This window comes from Theobroma cacao, chromosome 5 (genome assembly GCF_053813885.1).
Source record: "Theobroma cacao isolate CCN51 chromosome 5, ASM5381388v1, whole genome shotgun sequence".
Taxonomy (NCBI): domain Eukaryota; kingdom Viridiplantae; phylum Streptophyta; class Magnoliopsida; order Malvales; family Malvaceae; genus Theobroma; species Theobroma cacao.
In genome coordinates, this window is record NC_142643.1 from 630,199 (window position 1) to 650,825 (window position 20,627).

At 27.4% G+C, this 20,627-nt stretch overlaps 2 long non-coding RNA genes across 3 annotated transcripts; both read left to right on the forward strand.

Moving 5' to 3' along the window:
• The first annotated feature begins 5,604 nt into the window (after positions 1–5,604).
• Positions 5,605–12,285, forward strand: LOC148762319 (uncharacterized). 2 transcript variants are annotated; one of them, XR_016026464.1, is made up of 4 exons: positions 5,605–5,835; positions 6,487–6,566; positions 7,433–8,145; positions 12,035–12,285. It is a non-coding gene; the product is annotated as an uncharacterized LOC148762319 (long non-coding RNA). The 2 variants fall into 2 exon arrangements; XR_016026463.1 differs by lacking the exon at positions 12,035–12,285 and having other exon boundaries at positions 7,433–8,165.
• Positions 12,286–18,441: 6,156 nt separating this feature from the next.
• Positions 18,442–19,735, forward strand: LOC18597515 (uncharacterized). The gene is made up of 3 exons (XR_016026460.1): positions 18,442–18,978; positions 19,094–19,201; positions 19,298–19,735. It is a non-coding gene; the product is annotated as an uncharacterized LOC18597515 (long non-coding RNA).
• Positions 19,736–20,627: the final 892 nt, after the last annotated feature.

Consider the following 20,627-nt stretch of genomic DNA (forward strand, 5'->3'; position numbering starts at 1 on the left):
TTTTAATTTTATTGATTTCATTAATGCAAACCATAAATTTCACTGATTTTCGTTATTTTTAATCTGAAAATTAAAAATAAAGTAACAAAGTTTGATAAATTTAAAATATAGTGACAAAATTTAAAATTAACTTATAATATAATAACAATTATAATCTTAATTTCTTTTTTCTTTTTTATTTTTAAATTTAATGTCTTAATTTTTTAAAAATTTAAATTTGATCCGTTGTCATATGTATTATGTATTGCAATTTAATCATAAAATATCACTTTATGAATGTTAAAAATGTAAATATTCAATAAATTAAAATAAATATTTTAATTTATGAATATATATATTTTTTATATTTTTATCTTAAAATAACATTAGGGTGGAACAGGGGTGTATTTGAATTTACCAAAGCCTACCTACCTTTTGACACAGACGGATTAAAATATTTGAAGCAAACAACTAAAGTTATTTGTTTATTTAAATAATCAATCAATTACTTTAAGCATATCAAACCATCAATCTCAAATCATATTTAGCTGAAAATGAAAGATTAAGCCCTAAGTCCACATAGTTTCATTCAATTTGATTTAATCCTAAGTTTTGATATTGCATTATGGTTTTTTCATATCTTAAAGTATAAGTGAAGTAATTTTAAACTACCCAATTTAGTTAAACTTTACGATAAATATTATGCATTATTACGATAAAAGGAATTAAATGCATGAAATCAGAATTTCTTGCTCTATATAGTCATTAAATTAAGAATGATATTTTAAAAAAGACTTATATTTGACACACTATGGGTTAATAATATCTATACTCTATCATTTAATTATATATTATTATTTTGTAAATATTTAAAGTTAAGAGTTCAAAAGTCTTTGAAAATAAAATTTTTTAAATTATAAGTTTTTTTTTGAGATTATCGATTTTTAAATTTATTTTATTAATGAGACGGTAATATTTAACTAACTGATAATATATAAAACTCATGTTACGAAATTAAATATAATTATTTACTTTACTTATTAATAATAATAATAATTATTAACCCAACCAGGAAGCCACGGAGCCCATACTATCCACTATTAATGGGCCATCTCCCAGCCTGGAAGCTCGTACTATTCACAGGTCAGATGGAGGCCAAAGGCTTGAAGAAAGTTAATTGGGCAGGTTCCGTGCCAATTTTAACCGAGTCCGTCAAATTCCAATGATTCCAGGCCGTTGGAGCCAATTTAGTGAAGAGATAAAATATTTTCACGCGTATTTTGAAAAAAAGTATATTATCTCCTCTCTACAAGTAATTTGAGTTGGTCAAGTAAAGGGGTTAAGTGTAAGTTTGAGCAAACATAATTGAGGTTGGTAACCTTTTATTTTCATTTTAAACCGACTCGAACTCGAAAAATTCATTCGATTTTGATCCAATCCAATTTTATTAAAAAAATCAATAACTTAAATCCAAATTAATTTAAATCAAATAAATAAATTACACATTACAATTATGAAATAAATATTTATACTTATCCTAAACACTCTCGATATCTGAATTTAAAGAAATTTTAACAATCTCTAAAGATTTCTTTCTCATATCTGAATTTGGAGAAATCTTTACAATCTCTAAAGATTTCTTCTCATAATTTAAGTAAATATTTGCAATTTCTATCTCGATATTTGAATTTGGATAAATTTTTATAATTTCTAATAAAGGGACAAGACAAGGGCACAGGTGAAGCCTAAGGTATAAGAATTAAGCCGGACAGTCTCTAGGTAATCATCATCTTCTGGATGGATCATGTGATTTCGAGCGAAGTTTCGAACGAAGTTATTAAACAGCCTCCAGGATATCGGAACCAAGATACAACACGAGATGCGTGCTGGAGCAGTAAACCAAAACGGAAATCTTCTAGTTTCTTTGCACTCTGCTTCGTCATTACCATTGAACTCACTGGGGTAGTTAAAGAATAACGGCAGTGAATCCACGCCACAGAAAATAATGAAGGGCATAACACCCAAGGCAACGCCATAAAATAAGGTAATGATCAACACCGGTAGAATTTGAGAATGTCATATGAAATTACCTTAGTTTAGGAAGTTGAGTAGCAAAAAAACAATTATTCCATATAGTACAACCCATACTCTGCACCATCACGAATAATCAATTATGGATAAATTCATTCTAATTTAATTTTCTTAATAACTTTTTCACAAAAATTACTATATCTCATTTAATAATCACAAAGTATATATTCGTGCTTAAAATTGTTGTAACTAAGAAGAAAACTCTTTAATAATCACAAAAATCTATAGTCTAACGATTTCTACTATATCTCATTTGACAATGCATATTTCAATTTTATGATTTTTTGCTTTTATTTTTATAAATTTACATCAAGATTTTTAAATGGTTAATTTTCATTACAAGTGTTTTTGTTTTTATGTTTATTCATTTATAAATTTAAATTTTTAAATGATTACATTTTTTTAACTCAAAGATATAAATAAGATTTATTAATTTTCACTTAAAGTATATTTACTTTACTTGAATGACTTGTTATAGTAACTCTTATATATTTACGTCAATATTTATATAATTTTTATTTCAATTTTATGATTTTTTTTACGTTCATTGTTATAAATTTACATGAAAATTTTTAAATGATTAATTTTCATTACAAGTGTTTTTATTTTTACGCTTATATATTTATAACTCAAAACTTTTAAATGGTTAAATTTTTTAGCTCAAAAATATAAATGTAATTTAAAACTTTTAAATTTCTTAATATGAAAAAAAAAATTAGGGTATAACACGTAATTCAAATATGATTTTACCAAAGCCTACCTACTTTATGACACCGACGGATTAAAATATTTGAAGCAAACAAATAAAGTTATCTGTTTATTTCAATACTCATTTAATAACTTTAAGCATATCAAATCATCAATCTCAAATCATATTTACCTGAAAATGAAAGATTAAGCCCAAAGTCCATATAGTTTCAGTCAATTTGATTTAATCCTAAGTTTTGATATTGCATTATGAGTTTTTCATATCTCAAAGTGTAAGTGAAACAATTTTAAACTACCCAATTTAGTTAAACTTTACGAAATATTATGCATTATTACGATAAAAGGAATTCAATGCGTGAAATCAAAATTTCTTGCTCTATATGACATTAGATTAAAAATGATATTTTAAAAAAGACTTATATTTGACACATTATCAATTAATAATATCTACACACTATCGCATAATCATGTAATATTATTTTGTAAATATTTAAAGTTAAGAGTTCAAAAGTCTTTGAAAGTAAATATTTTTAAAATTATGAGTACTTTTTTTTTTGAGGTTATCGATTTCTAAATTTATTTATTAATGAAACGGTAACATTTAACTCACTGCTAACATATAAAATTTATATACGAGATTAAACATAATTATTTACTTATTATTAATAATAAAAATGATTAACTCAGCCTGAAAGCTCATAGTATTCATAGGCCTAATGGAGCCCAAAGGCTTGAAGAAAGTTAATTGGGCAGGTTCAGTGCCAATAGTCCGTCAAATTCCAATGGTTCCAAGCCCGTTGGAGTCAATTTAGTTAAGAGAAAAAATATTTTCACGCTTATTTTGAAAAAAAAAATTATCTCCTCTCTATGATTAAATTGAGTTGGTCAAAGTAAAGTGATCAGAGGTAAGTTTGAGCGGTTGGTAACTTTTTATTTTCTTTTTAAAACAACTCGAACTCGAAAAATTCATTCGACTTTGATCCAATCCAATTTTATTAAAAAAATCAACATTGGAATCTAAATTAACTTAAATCAAATAAATAAATTACATATTACAATTATAAAATAAATATTTGTAATTATCCCAAACGCTAACAATCTCTAAAGATTTATTCTCAATATCTGAATTTGCAAAAAGCTTTACAATCTCTAAAGAGATAAAATATTTTCAAGCTTATTTTGACAAAATAAAATTTTCTCCTCTCTAGCGTTAAATTGAGTTGGTCAAAGTAAAGTGATAAAGTGTAAGCTTGAGCAAACATAATTGAGGTTCGAAACTTTTTATTTTCTTTCTAAACCGATTCAAAAAATTGATCCGACTTTGATCCAATACAATATGATTAGAAAAATCAATAATTTGAATTCAAATTGATCTAATTGAAATAAATAAATAATTATAAATTAAATAAATATTTGTAATTATCTTAAACATTATCAATATTTGAATTTGAGGAAATCTTTACAATCGCTAAAGATTTATTCTCAAAAGATTTTTTCTCTGTATCTGAATTTGGAGAAATCTTTAGAATCTCTAAAGATTTCTTCTCAGTGTTTGAATTTGAAGAAATCTTTGTAATTTCTAAAGATTTCTTTTCGAAGGATTTCCTCTCAATTTCGCTAGTGATACAGCATCCAAAATAAAAGGAGAAGACAAGGGCACAAGTGAAGCCTAAGGTACAAAAATGAAGCTGCACAGCCCCTAGATATCCATCATATTCTGGATGGATCATAAGATATCGAACGCATTTATTAAACAGCCTCCACGATATGGGAACCAAGATACAACACAAGATGCATGCAGGAGCAGTAAACCAAACCGGAAATGTTCTAGTTTCTTTGCACTCTGCTTTGTCATTACCATTGAACTCACTTGGGTAGTTAAAGAACAGCGAAAGTAAACCCAAGCCAAACGCAATAATCAAGGGCATAGCAGCCAAGGCAAAGCCATAAAATAAGATAATGAGCAACACCAGTAGAATTTGAGATTGGTTCTCTTCCGGATGCTTCAACTTCATTTTAAACAATGATAAGCAGCACCATATCATACCAAAGAATAGAGAAAATCCGTTGAAGCCAAGTGCAAAAAAAATCCAATGAGGACGTTCTTCTTCATTATGCTTCATTTTTATCTCAATTGACCTGAGAAAAATTGTACATATAGAATTGGATTTGTTTAAAGATTAATCATTTATACTGCATTAGCTTGCTTATTCTAAAAAATTAAATTTGCATAAAAAAAAAATCTAATCGAAGGAAATTGAATCAAAACAAAGAAAGCATACCTGGTAATTAACGAGGAGGAAAACTGTCAAACCCTGCTTTGTAAAATAATTATAATATCATTCACATGCTCGATAGAATGTTTGTATATTTAGGAAGTTCGAGAAATCGTTAAAAGACGATATTGTCCCTAATGGTATCATTAAGTCGATTAAGCCTCGAACTAGTTCAAATAGGAATTTTAAGGTGAAATTAAGAGTTTCACAGTTCAGGGATGACTCAAAATGGTAATTAGGAGTTCGAGGATCAATTCGGAGTCAAATTGAAATTTTCACTATATAGGGGTAAAATTGTAATTTTTCTATCTGCGGACAAAATTTGAGATTTTGAGAGAATTTAGATCACATTTGACAAATTGGGGAATGATATGAGTATAAGGGATAAAAAATATGTTTATGGGCAATTTTTCAGTTTTTGGGGTAAAAATGTAATTTTTGATTTTTACGGGGGCAAAAGTGTAAATATCAAAAATTACTTCACCAAGACTTTGGATAAGTTTGAGAATTTTATCTAAGTTATGGATATTTTAAGGAATAATGTGTGGTGGAGATTTAAAGCTTAAAAGATAAGAATTTAAAAAAATGGACCAATAATGTAGTGACATGTGGCAAGTTTAGATTATTATATTATTTAACTATAAAAATCAGCCCACACCACCATTTTCTCTTCATTATGGCCGGCCATAGCAAGAAAACAAAGGGGAAAAGAAAAACAAAAACCTAGGGGGAGAAATTCAAGGAAAAATTGGTGAAAATTCAAGGAAACAAGTGACCAAAGGTAAAATTTCTTGATTTTGACTTGTGCTTTACCTTTCCCATGCATTTCCCATCATTTTCCATGGTTGAATCATGTGATTTGAGGATGAATTCAATTCTGGAAAAATGGGTTAGAAGAGAGAAACTTGTTAGATTAATTTGATTTTAAGTTATGTAAGTGTTTTAAGTTAGTTTAGCATATTTAGGAACAAAACAATAATAAAAAAATTTATTTTCCTCCATTACCATTATTGGCTGAATTTTCTAGGGGAATATTGGCTGATGATCTTGATGTTTATTTGAGGAATTATGATGAATAATGATGAATTATGAGTCTAGAAAAATAATGGAAATTTTTGGAGCAAAAATATGAATTTTACCCATTAGGGGTATTTTCGTAATTTGCTATCAGGACTGATAATTTGCACCACACCGAGGGACATTAAGTCAATTTGGGTGCAATTGAGGTATAGAAACTGAAAAAAAATTAATTTGAGATTAAATTGGACGCGTTAGTAATTTAATCGGGTAATAGGTCGAATTAGGTCAGCACCGCATTTAAGCGGTAGTCGGATAAGTTGCATGTCATATCATGCATATATACCGAGCCTGAATTGATTTTATAATGGTCAAGCATTGATGTGGTGAATTATGTATTGTACATTGTGGATAGGTGGTGAGCAAATTACACTGGTAAAAGTACCAAAATTGTGCTTGAAGACTGAGATTAGGAGTACATCGACTACTAAAACAGTGAGTGGACAATTTATCGTCTTAAATATCTAGAGTAATTATACTTGTTTGATGCTTTTATTGAATGGTGAATTTAAATTATAAAATATTATGTTTTCCAATTAAAATATTTTTTAATAAAAATGAGATTTATACTGGTTTTGAAATCAAATATTGTTTTGGGAAAATTGAGTATATGGAGACTGTGTTGAAATTTATGATTTTATATGTTATTGAAATTGGGGCTTATGATACTATGGTAGCATGATGGCTAAATTTTTGGGATTGGCATGAAATATATGAACAATTTTGGATTGGTCTCGGTAGACTGGATTACATTTTATTCGTCATATTATGCTACTGGAATTTTTATGGGTCTGGTGGTATATTAAACGGTCACTGCAGTGGTGGGGGTTTCCGTGGACTGCCTATGAGAGGGGCACGGTAACTCAATTATATACTTACCTCCGGGGGGAGATGTTGGGTGAAGTATCTCCTGAGGTATGATTTGAGTGCACCTCACGTTCGGGCCACCACGTGAGAGTGAGACTCAGCCAACACCAAGGAACGGCTGTGTGTCAGATGTGAAAACATGTTTATGGGTATGGGTCATTGAACAGCCTTGGCGGTCTCAGTGGGATACCTTGACGAAGGTACCCGCGAGAATGATATTGGCAGGGGCCAAGTTTAAAAAAATTCATAAGTCGGGAAAATTTTGATGAAAAGAAATTATTTGGTATAGATTGAAACGAATTTTGTGTTATGAACATTATTGAGATATAACGTTTTTATATTGTCTCCATCTACTCGGCTTTAGATGCTTTTGATGGTAATTGTTTACTCACTGGGATTATTTAATCTTACCCCTCTTCCTATCCATTTTTCAGGCTCAGGACAGTTTGTTGATAGTTGATTAAGACGAGAATTAATCTCGGAGTTGCATCATAGGAAGTAAGGGTTCGTAGCTCTACACCTTCTTGGTTAGTTGGGGGCCCACGTGTCACTGTAAACGAAATTTTATACTTTAATTATCTTTATTACTATATGAATAAATTTATTTTACTCTTACGCTACAAAAGTTATTTTAGGAAGACTTTGAAAATATTGTGTTTTAAGAAAATAGAATATTTTATTTAATATTTTTATTATATTCAAATAGCTATAATTTTACTTTAAACGAATGTTTTAGACTTCAAAATTTAATTTAAATCATGAAATATGTGTTTCCACTTACATATTACATTTTTTCGGATTTCGAAATTTCAAAAAAAAAATGACGAAAATGCCCTAGTGAGGTAGAAAATAATATTTTTATTGTTTTGAGTTGGAAACAACTTATGATTTCTTGAAATGCGAGATTTAATAACTGTCGCTCACCGGGGAGATGCGGAAGTTGATGCTAAGCCTTGCGGGGTTTCGATCGGCATTCGGGGTAATGAGTGCTTATCGGGACGTCGCGGCGGTTGTCACGGGCCCGATGGAAGTTCCGGGTCGTGACAAAAACACACTGAGACGGTTAACAAAATTACAAATCACTGTTGAAAGTTGAAACCACCACCTCTCGATGCTTACTCAAGTAGTTACTGCAGTCATAGAACTGGTCAGTAACTCTAACTTCCTTTTTGGATAAATGTATAGCTTTAAATCTATTATTAATAACAGTTTGATTTAAGAGGTAGAATTGTAGCCAATTTTAATTGCATTAATTTTAACTCAATCTTTTCCACTTTTATCTAAACGGATGCTCCAAAACAAGTGCTTTAAAAAAAGTAACAAGTCAAAAAAGAAATCTATTTGAGTAGGTACATCCTCCGTTAATTTTGGATGGTAATTCTTTTAATTCAATCAATGTCATATTAGGAAGTTGAGTAGTAAAAAACCAATTATTCCATATAGTACAATCTATACCCTGCACCATCACAAATAATCAATTATGGATAAATTCATTCTTATTTAATTTTCTTAGTAACTTTTTCACCAAAATTACAATATCTCATTTAATAATCACAAAAATAAATATTAGTGCTTAAAATTGTTATAACTAAGAAGAAAAATCTTTAATAATCACAAAAGTATTTGGTCTAATGATTTTTACCATATCTCATTTGACAATGTATATTTCAATTTTATGACATTTTACTTTTATTTTTATAAATTTACATCAAGATTTTTAAATGGTTAATTTTCATTACAAGTGTTTTTATTTTTATGTTTACACATTTATAAATTAAAATTTTAAATGATTAAATTTTTTACTTCAAAAATATAAATATAATTTGAATTAAGGATGTGCCATATTTTATGTTAATTTTTATACATTTTCATTAATAATAAATATAATGTTAACATATATATTCGAATTAAACATATGTGATATTTTATATTAATTCTTTTACATTTATGTTAATAATATATAAATTTGAATTACACATATGTGATATTTTATGTTAATTTTTATACATTTAAGTTAATAATTTATAAATCCAATTTAAACATATGTGATATTTAACGTTAATTCTTATATATTTAAGTTAGTAATATATAAATTTGAATTAAGGATATGTGATAGTTAAGGTTAATTCTTATACATTTACATTAATAATATGTAAATTCGAATTAAGTATATGTGATATTTTATATTAATTCTTATACATTTATGTTAATAATATATAAATTTAAATTACACATATGTGATATTTTATGTTAATTCTTATACATTTAAGTTAATAATTTATAAATTTAAATTAAGCGTATGTGACATCTAACGTTAATTCTTATATATTTACGTTAATAATATATAAATCCGAAGTAAGAATATACAAAATTTAATGGTAATTCTTATACATTTATGCTAATAATATATAAATTTGAATTAAGTGTATGTGGTTTTTTATATTAATTCTTATGCATATATGTTAATAATATATAAATTTAAATTATGCAGATGTGATAGTTTATGTTCATTCTTATACATTTAGGTTAGTGATATATAAATTCAAATTAAGCATATGTGTTTTTTAATGTTAATTATTTTACATTTATGATAATAATAATATATAAATTCAAATTAAGCATATGTGATATTTAACGTTAATTCTTATACATTTATATTGATAATATTATATAGATTCAAATTAAGGATATATGATTTTAATGTTAATTCTTATACATTTATGTTAATAATGTATAAATTTGAATTAAACATATATGATATTTAACGTTAATTATTATATATTTATGTTAATAATATATAAATTTAAATTACACATATGTGGTATTTTATGTTAATTTTTATACATTTAGATTAATAATTTATAAATTCAAATTAAGGGTATGTGATATTTAACATTAATTTTTTTACATTTACGTTAATAATTTATAAATTTGAATTAAACATTAATTGCAATACATTTACATTAATAATATATAAATTTAAATTATGCATATGTGATAGTTTATGTTAATTCTTATACATTTAGGTTAATAATATATAAACTCAATCTAAACATAGATGTTATTTACTGTTAATTTTGCACATTTATGTTAACAATATGTAAATTCAAATTAAATATATGTGATATTTAATGTTAATTCTTAAACATTTTTGTTAGTAATATATAAATTCAAATTAAGGATATGCGATATTTAATGTTAATTCTTATACATTTACCTTAACAATATATAAATTCGAATTAAGTATATGTGATATTTTATATTAATTCTTAATATTTTTGTTAATAATATATAAACTTAAATTACACATATGTGGTATTTTATTTTAATTTTTATATATTTAGATTAATAATTTATAAATTCAAATTAAGCGTATGTGATATTTAACATTAATTTTTTTACATTTACGTTAATAATTTATAATTTGAATTAACTATTAATTGTGATACATTTACATTAATAATATATAAATTCGTATTGCATATATGCGATATTTAACGTTAATTCTTATAAATTTGTGTTAGTAATTTATAAATTTAAATTACGCATATGTGATAGTTTATGTTAATTCTTATACATTTAGGTTAGTAATATGTAAATTCAAATTAAGCATATGTGATGTTTTACGTTAATTCTTATACATTATGTTAATAATATATAAATTCAAATTAAGTATATGTGACATTTTATGCTAATTCTTATACATTTAGGTTAATAATATATAAACTCAATCTAAACATAGATGTTATTTACTGTTAATTTTGCACATTTATGTTAATAATATGTAAATTCAAATTAAATATATGTGATATTTAATGTTAATTCTTAAACATTTTTGTTAGTAATATATAAATTCGAATTAAGGATATGCGATATTTAATGTTAATTCTTATACATTTACCTTAACAATATATAAATTCGAATTAAGTATATGTGATATTTTATATTAATTCTTAATATTTATGTTAATAATATATAAACTTAAATTACACATATGTGGTATTTTATTTTAATTTTTATATATTTAGATTAATAATTTATAAATTCAAATTAAGCGTATGTGATATTTAACATTAATTTTTTTACATTTACGTTAATAATTTATAATTTGAATTAACTATTAATTGTGATACATTTACATTAATAATATATAAATTCGTATTGCATATATGCGATATTTAACGTTAATTCTTATAAATTTGTGTTAGTAATTTATAAATTTAAATTACGCATATGTGATAGTTTATGTTAATTCTTATACATTTAGGTTAGTAATATGTAAATTCAAATTAAGCATATGTGATGTTTTACGTTAATTCTTATACATTATGTTAATAATATATAAATTCAAATTAAGTATATGTGACATTTTACGCTAATTCTTATACATTTAGGTTAATAATATATAAAGCCCAATTAAGTAGATGTAATATTTTAGCTTAATTCTTATACATTTATGTTAATAATTTATAAATTTGAATTAATCATATATGATAATTTATCTTAATTTTTATACATCTAAGTTAATAATATACAAAGTCAAATTAAGCGTATGTAATATTTTACCTTAAATTTTTTACATTTATGTTAATGATATATAAATTCAAAATAAGTTTATATGATAAGCTCAAGTTTATGAAGGAGTCTATTCCGAATATAGTCAAGTAGTTTGAGGTGAAAGGACTCCCGCTAGGGAGGATTCTGCGTAGAGTGCCACACAAACTCGTCTGCTTCTACATGGTATTTCAGTTAAATTTGAATTGGCTAGTTGGAGGAGTTTGTCCTGATGAGTGGGATTTTACTAAACAGTTAAAGATGAATTGGAGAAGAACATAAATTGAGGAATGGACAGCTTTTTTTTTTTTTTTCCAAAGGAAAAAGGTGTATATAAAATTAAATTATATTCAGCTTTCAAAACAACATGGATAAGCTGGCACAAACATCCAAAGGAAAACCACAAGTGTTCAAGCCTGTTCTCCCATTTAGCTCATTAATACAGTCGAGCTCGACCTTAATTAAGAAGCGACTCTTGACAGCTTTAGGTCCACAAAATTTAAAGTTCGGACAGCAGTAATGGAGCGGACTGCAATTACATCTCAATCGCAAGAGTGCTCGGGCATTTAATTCACCAGGAACAGCTGTGAGCTTTGGACAGTTGTGACGGTGGTTTGGTTTGGACAAAGTCAATGTGTTCCGATATATGTATTATTTGAAGCTGAGCGGATTCGGTGGGATGGAAGTGGGCATTATATCATCCCGTAATCCCCAAAGCTGGATATTTGCAGGAAAATAGGGGTTATTGATGTTTTTATAGGTTATTTTATCTACTATCTTTTGTAATTATAAAGCACAAAGCTAATTTAAGCTTTGGCATGAAGCAATGCCCTGCATAACTTGAAATATATATATATATATATTAACAATATATAAATTTAAATTACATATATGTAATTTTTTTAAATTTTTATACATTTAGGTTAATAATATATAAAGTTAAATTAAACATATGTGATATTTAATGTTAATTTTTATACATTTACGTTAATAATATATGCGTATTTAACTGTTAATTTTTTATATTTATATTAATAATATATAAACTCAAATTAAGCATATATGATTTTAAAGTTAATTTTTATACATTTACATTAATAATATATAAATTCAAAATTACACATTTGATATTTTATGTTAATTTTTATAAATTTACGTTAATATTATATAAATTCAAATTAAGCATATGTGATATTTTATTTTAATTTTTATACATTTATATTAATAATATATAAAATTCAATTAAGCTTACATGATATTTTACATTAATTTTTATACATTAAAGTTAATATTGTTATATAAATTTAAATTAAACATATGTGATAGGAAAACTTGTTTTGCATTGTATAATTTTATTTGACATTGAAAGTGTTAACACGAAATGCATTAATGATTCAGGGATCCACCATCGCCAGAAAATTAATTACAATGCATAAAAAATTAGTTTTAATCTCCCAATTTTCTTTTCTTTTTCATTTAATTTTTTTTTTTGGTTCAAACCGGTTTACTCAGTTTACAAGTTTTAATTTTTGTTTTCATCGGTGGCTGAATTTAAACTTCGTCGTGCTCTCTTTATCGCGCTGAGAAACCTCCATCTTCATCGTGCTCTCTCTCTCTTCAGCTTTGCCTTAAACAAAGTTACCAAAATCGTCTTCCCTTTCTTCTTCTTCATAGCTAAATCAGACAAAATGCAGCAAAAATCTTCTCCACAGAATTAAAACAGAGCAAAATCAAAATAGAATCCTCAGCCAAAACACCAAAATCCTAAATTCTTTCCTCTTCACAGAACGAAGAGCTAAAATGGTTAAACTTGATCAGATCCAAAATCAAAGGCAGCACCATATCTTTCGAGATCAGCCACCCATTGGTGCTCTCTTCTGCCAGAACACAGTAACGACAACAAAAAGTGAAACCAACAGCTAGTATCATAAGGGCTAAACATAACACAAATTATCCAATTTGTGTTATGTTTAGTGCTTATGGTAATAGGTGGGATTCAAGTGAAACTTCAAGGTGATCCCAAAAATTTCAATCTTCCTCTGTCTACCATTCTTTATTGGTAAGTGTTACCGAGGCAGCCTTTCACTTTACTAACAATCATAGGTTTTGCAATTCCTACCTCAATTGTAGAGATCAAATATACAAATTACAAGATCTTCAATCAAGGAACATGCCAGTCCCAAATAATGAACCCCTGGAGATTGAAGCCTTGATTTGTGACTTCCACAAGTTTAATACTTTCTATATGGTTTAATTTTATGTTAAGTATGGACTCGTAGGAATATATTCCTAATTTTGTTAATTTAGTCCATTTTATTCTGAATTTTAGTTAGTTTAGTTTTCAGGAGTTTATTCGGAGTTTTAGTTAGTTTAGCTTTCAGGGAAGTTAGTTTAGTTTTCAAGGACTGTTTTCCGTTGATGGCTGCATGTCACCCTTTGTCCAGCTATGTAATCTTGCTTTAAAAAAAATGTATTTCTTATTAAGACTAATATTTATGGTATTTGCTGTTGTGCTTTGTTATTAATGAATTATCTTGCCATTTTAAAAAATGTATTTCATATTAAGACTAATATTTATGGTATTAAGACTAATCTCAGGTGGTTTTCATTGTTTTATGCTAAAAAAATAATTTTTTTATGTCCCACTAACTCTCCTTTGTAGATTTGTTGAAATCGGATTTTATGATTAAAGTATTGCAATAAAATAAACTTTTAAGTTGCTGTTGGAGATTCTTAGAAAGATATCATTGATTATTATCAATCTTTAGTTTAATTACTGGTAATGGAAGCCGAAGTTTAATCCGAAAATTTACCTAATCCAAATGAACGTCTCTGAACATTAAATTGATTCGCTTTTGTGTAGACTCGAGACAGAAACCTAAATCTTCCAGGCCTGATGATGATTGGCCCAAAATCAAGCCTTTAGAGTTCAAGCAAAGATGCTCCCACTTGAATCCACTGTTATTAAAATTCCCTCTATCCCCATCCGCTTCTTGTTTTCTTTTGTCATTTCCTTTTCCAACTTCAAGCCCTCAAATATAAAATATTCTCGTAGTTGAAAAGGAATGTGATTCCACCCGATAACAACAGGGGCCTTTTGCCTCCATTGATGCTGTTGTCAACCTGACATAAACCTGGAAAAAGAAAAGCATACTATGGGAATTTTCCTTCGCGAGAAAACTTTGGGCAGATGTTGGCACCATTCATCAACAAAATTCTTCACTTAATATCCTCATATTCAGATTTTGTCGTGATGGACACGAGTATAAGATGCATGAATTGAAGATCCCATTCTTCCCCAGTTCCCACCCTCCCTATAGCGAATAGAACAAAATGATCCTCTTAGAATTTTCGTATCCTTGTGGCATGCAATGGATACCGTACTAGTAAAGGAATTACAAAAAGAAAACATATGAATAATTCAAACAAATATTTCCTGCTCGACTTTATTCTTTCAGGATTTGGGTTGAATGTTGTCAATATCTGAATTTGGAGAACTCTTTACAATCTTCAAGAATTTCTTCTCGATATCTGAATTCGGAGGAATGCTTTAGCAATATCACACAGAATCCAAAAAGAAAAGGCAAGACAAGGACAGTCGCCAGGGCTCCATTAGGATCTGGATGCTTCACAAGATTTCCAATGAAGTTTTTAAGGAGCCTCCAGGATATTGGAACCAAGATATAACACAAGATGGATGCTGCAGCAGTAAAACAAACTGGAAATCTTCCAGTTTCTTTGCACTCTGCTTTGTCACTACCATTGAACTCACTTCCATGCCACAGGTAGTTAAAGAAAAAATGACAGTGAACCCGCGCCATACACAATGATCGAGGGCATAAGAAAAAAAAAGGCAAAGCCATAATATAAGATAATGGCCAATACCAATGGAGTTTGAGAGAGGTTCTCTTCCGGACGCTTCAACTCCATTTTAAACAATGATAAGCTGAACCACATCAAACCAAAGAATTTGTAAGCTGCGATGATGTAAGCTGCTACATAAATCCAAGGAGGATTTTCTTCTTCATCATGCTTCATTTTTATCTCAATTGACCAGAGAAAAATTGTACATATAGAATTGGATTTGTTTAATATTAATCCTGCATTAGCTTGCTTATATTCTACAAAATTAAATTGGCATAAAAAAAATCTAATGGAAATAAATTGAATCAAAACAAGGAAAACATGCCTGGTAACGAGGAGGAAAACACACTGTTAGCAAAATTGCAGATCACTGTTATTTGATCCTTGATGCTCTAGTTAAGTTATTACTGCAATCATAGAACTAGTCAGTAACTCTTAACTCCTTTTTAGATAGATATATAGCTTTAAATTTATTTTATTATCCCCTTAAAAAATGATACTAATAACAGTTGGATTTAAGAGGTAGAATTGTAGTCAATATTAATTACATTAATTTTAACTTGATCTTTTCCACTTTTATAAATATTTATCTAAATGGGTGGTTAATTATGGACGAGTCCTTTCTCATTTAAGTTTCTCAATAACTTAATTTCTTCTCAAGTTCATTCTCATTTAAATTTCTGAATAATATAATGACAAAATTCAATAGTAACGCTAAATAAGGACAGACTGTAAAGAACTCTAAAGGTGGAACTCTTTGGAAAGAGCACTTTCAGCTCATTTAATGACAAAATTCAACAGCAACTTTAAATTAAGAGAGACTCTAAAGACGAAATTCAACAAGCACACATATACTATCTTTTTCCAGTAATCCCCAAAGCTGGATATGTGATTTTTTGTTAATTCTTATACATTTAAGTTAATAATTTATAAATTCAAATTAAGCATATGTGATATTTAACATTAATTTTTATACATTTACGTTAATAATTTATAAATTTGAATTAAACATATGTGATATTTAAAGTGAATTCTTATACATTTACGTTAATAATGTATAAATTCGTATTAGGCATATGCAATAGTTAACATTAATTGCTATACATTTACATTAATAATATATAAATTTAAATTACGTATATATATGATATTTAACTTTAATCCTTATACATTTATGTTAATAATTTATAGATTTAAATTAAGCATATGTGATAGTTTATATTAATTCTTATTTAGGCTAATAATATACAAATTCAAATTAACATATGTGATATTCTATGTTAATTCTTATACATTTACGTTAATAATATATAAATTCAAATTGAGTATACATGACATTTTATGTTAATTCTTATACATTTAGGTTAATAATATATAAAGTCCAATTAAGTAGATGTAATACTTTACATTCATTTTTATACATTTATGTTAATAATATATAAATTTGAGTTAAGCATATGTGATATTTTACCTTAATTTTTATACATTTATGTTAATAATATATAAAGTGAAATTAAGTGTACGTGATATTTTTCTTGATTTCTATATTTATGTTAATGTTATATAACTTCAAATTAAGTGTATGTGATATATTTTTTTATACATTTACTTTGATAATAGCTAAATTCAAATTAAGCATCTGCGATAGTTTATGCTAATTCTTGTGCCTTTATGTTAATAATATATAAATTGAAATTAAGCGTATGAGATATTTTATGCTAATTTTTATACATTTATTTTACACTATGAAACTCATTTCGAATGCTGCATTTGCTGTAACTCATTACTGTGTAATGTCAGCTTCCTGAAAAGCGATCCACATATCGGCTAGCTGCAGAAAATTGAAATTAAGTATAACTGATATTTTATGCTAATTTTTATACATTTACATTAATAATATATAAATTGAAATTAAGTATAATTGATATTTTACCTTTCAAAGAGAAGCATATGTGATATTTAATGTTAATTTTTATATATTTATTTTAATAATATATAAATTTGAATTAAGTACGTGTGATACTTTATATCAATTCTTATAAATTTATGTTAAGAATTAATTACTTCAAACAAATCAATTGAAGAATTCAATTTAATGCTCCAATGTAAAGCAAGGCATGCGTTTAGAGAAGCAAATGAGGAAATTGAACTCCTAGTAAACGACGGCATACAAAGGTGTGAGGATCTGTTGCAATTATTTGGCTAGGATAAGGATAATTAATGGTAAGGATGCGCACCGTTTTATTTCAATTGAATGGTGTGTGATCAAAGAGCAAAGTTGAACGGTGGAAGGTTGGCTGGCTGATTTTCTCCACTTGTAGTATAGTATAGCATGATAAGCTCGAGTTTAAGCTTTGGCATGAAGCAATACCCTCCTTAACATGAAAAAAAAATATTTATTTTAATAATATATAAATTTAAATTACATATATATGATATTTAAAGTTAATTTTTATACATTTACATTAATAATATATAAATTTAAAATTACACATATTTGATATTTTATGTTAATTCTTATACATTTAAATTAATAATATATAAATTTAAATTAAACATATATGATATTTTACGTTAATTCTGATATATTTACATTAATAATATATAAAATTCAGTTGAGCATATATAATATTTTATATTAATTTATATACATTAAAATTAATATTATTATATAAATGAAAATTAAACATATGTGATAGGAAATCTTGTTTTGCATTGTATCAATCACGTGCTGATGGCTCTTCTATAATCTCTAATGGAGTTCTGCTGGTTTTGACTTTGTATAAAGCTCATGTACCTTCTTCTATCAATCAACTTCCTAATATTCTAATATTAGGGTTCAGAAATCCACCATCGGCAGAAAATTAATTACAATGCATAAAAAAAAAAATTTTAATTGTCCAATTTTCTTTCTTTTTTTTTTCATTTAAATTTTTTATTGGTTCAAACCGGTTTACTCAGTTTTCAAGTTTTAATATTTGTTTTTATCAATGGCTGAATTTAAACTTTGTCGTGCTCTCTTTATTGTGCTGAGAAACCTCCATCTTTAGCGTGCTCTCTCTCTGTCTTCGGCTTTAAACGAAGTTACCAAAACCATCCAAAATCATCTCCCCTTTCTTCTTCTTCAGAGCTAAATCAAACAAAATGCAGTAAAAATCTTCTCCACAGAACTAAAGCAGGTCTCAACAGAGGTAAAATTAAAAGAGAATCCTCACCCAAAATCTTCTCCACAGAGCTAAAGCAGGTCTCAACAGAGCTAAAATTAAAAGAGAATCCTCAACCAAAATCTTCTCCACAGAGCTAAAGCAGGTCTCAACAGAGCTAAAATTAAAAGAGAATCCTCAACCAAAATCCTAAACTCTTTCTCCCTCACAGAGAGAAGAGTTAAAATGGTGAAAATTGACCGGATCCAAAATCAGAGTCCACCCATTGGTGCTCTCCTTAGCCAGACCAAAGTGACGACAACAAAAACTGCTGCACCATCCTCTCCACTCCATTACAAATACTTTCCCTATAAAAAGAAGTTGGGGGAGGAAGCAGACCATTTTTGAACTAAAACAGGGTATTTTCCTAAGCTTTAATTTTCTTTTAATTTCTTTCTCTTTCCCTTCATATATGTAACTTTCTCTTCGTTCAGACTTGTTTATGGACTGATTTAATGGTTACTTTTACTGCAGCTGCAATAGCCTTTTTCCGGAGGACTTCCTAACTTCAGCAAAGCTTTAGGTCCTGTTTTAGGTTGTTTGGCAACGTGTTTGATTCAATGTGGTCTATGTTTTTCTTGGGTAAGCTATTTAAATTTGTTTGATACTTTTCTATACTTTTTAATTTTTTTTTCTTTAAAATTCCTAATATTTTTTTTTACAATAATTGCTTTACAGATAAAGGGGATTGCAGTTTTTATTGGGCTTTGGATGCGGAAGCATAGGTCCATTCTTGGTAGCTTAATTATGCCGATTATTGAAGCTGCTGGCTTTGCTATTGATATCATGTCTTTTCGTTGGAGATGGATGTTCATCAATACTATTAGTCCTGCTGCTATAGAGTGAAAGCTCAGCCTCCGTGGTGAGATATGTTCTCAATGTACCTTAGACTAGTGTTACAATTTGTCTTATCTGGTGCTCTTATTGTAATAAGCATGGTTCAACTAGCATTTCAAGAGTATCATAAAAATCTGAATCTTCCATTATCTACCATTTCTTTGTGGATAAGTTTCATCACAACGGACTTTCATTTCACCACAAACGCAAAGATTTTTCGTACTCTTACATGAACTGTAGAGATCAATTAAATAAATTAAAAAATCTTCAAAAAAAAAATATGCCAACTTTAAATAGTCGACTTAAAGATGAAGAAATAAAAGTTTTAGTTACACCACAAACTAAAACTTTTATTTCTTCATCTCCAGGTTGACTATTTGGGGTTAACATATTTCTTGTTTGAAGATTTTTTAATTTATATAATTGATCTCTACAGTTGATGTAGAAATATGAAAATACTTTATGTTTGTTGGTGAAGTGCAAACCCGTCGCGGTGAGACTTACTCACAAGAAAGAAGAATTACAGTGAAGAATAATTTAATTTTCTGTTAATTAAGGACTTTTGGAAACATTTTCCTAATTTTGTTTAAGTCCATTTTATTTGGCAAATGTAGTTTTAATTAGTTTAGTTAAAATGTATTTCGCTGTTTTTTTAATATTCAGTTAGATGATTAAGACTAATATTTATGGTATTATATATCGTAATCTCTCAGTTATTGAATATATATTCCCGTGATAATACTTGCGTTATGTGGATAGCACCCTCACAAATCCATTTAGCTGTTTCAGCACTAAAAGCTTAAGTGAGTTTTAAATTCCAAGAATTTAAATATTTACTAAGAAATATGTCGTTAAAGGAATTATGTAGAAAAAATTAAAAATGAAATTCCGAATTGATTTAGGACAAATTTAGCTCTTATTGAATATTAAATTTTTTATTATATTTTAACTTTATTGAAATTTAAAAGTATAATAATAAATTTAATTCAAAAGAAAAAAAGAGTACTCATCCTAATATACACCTATATTGCCCCCATTTACCAAGACAGGATATTACAATGAGTCTTGACCTTGACTCGCGACACGGCCCCTACAAGAAGGCAATTGCATGCTTTCTTTCCATAGCAGTATTCCTTCTTATGTATATTTTGCATGTTGTGCTATTGTGTGA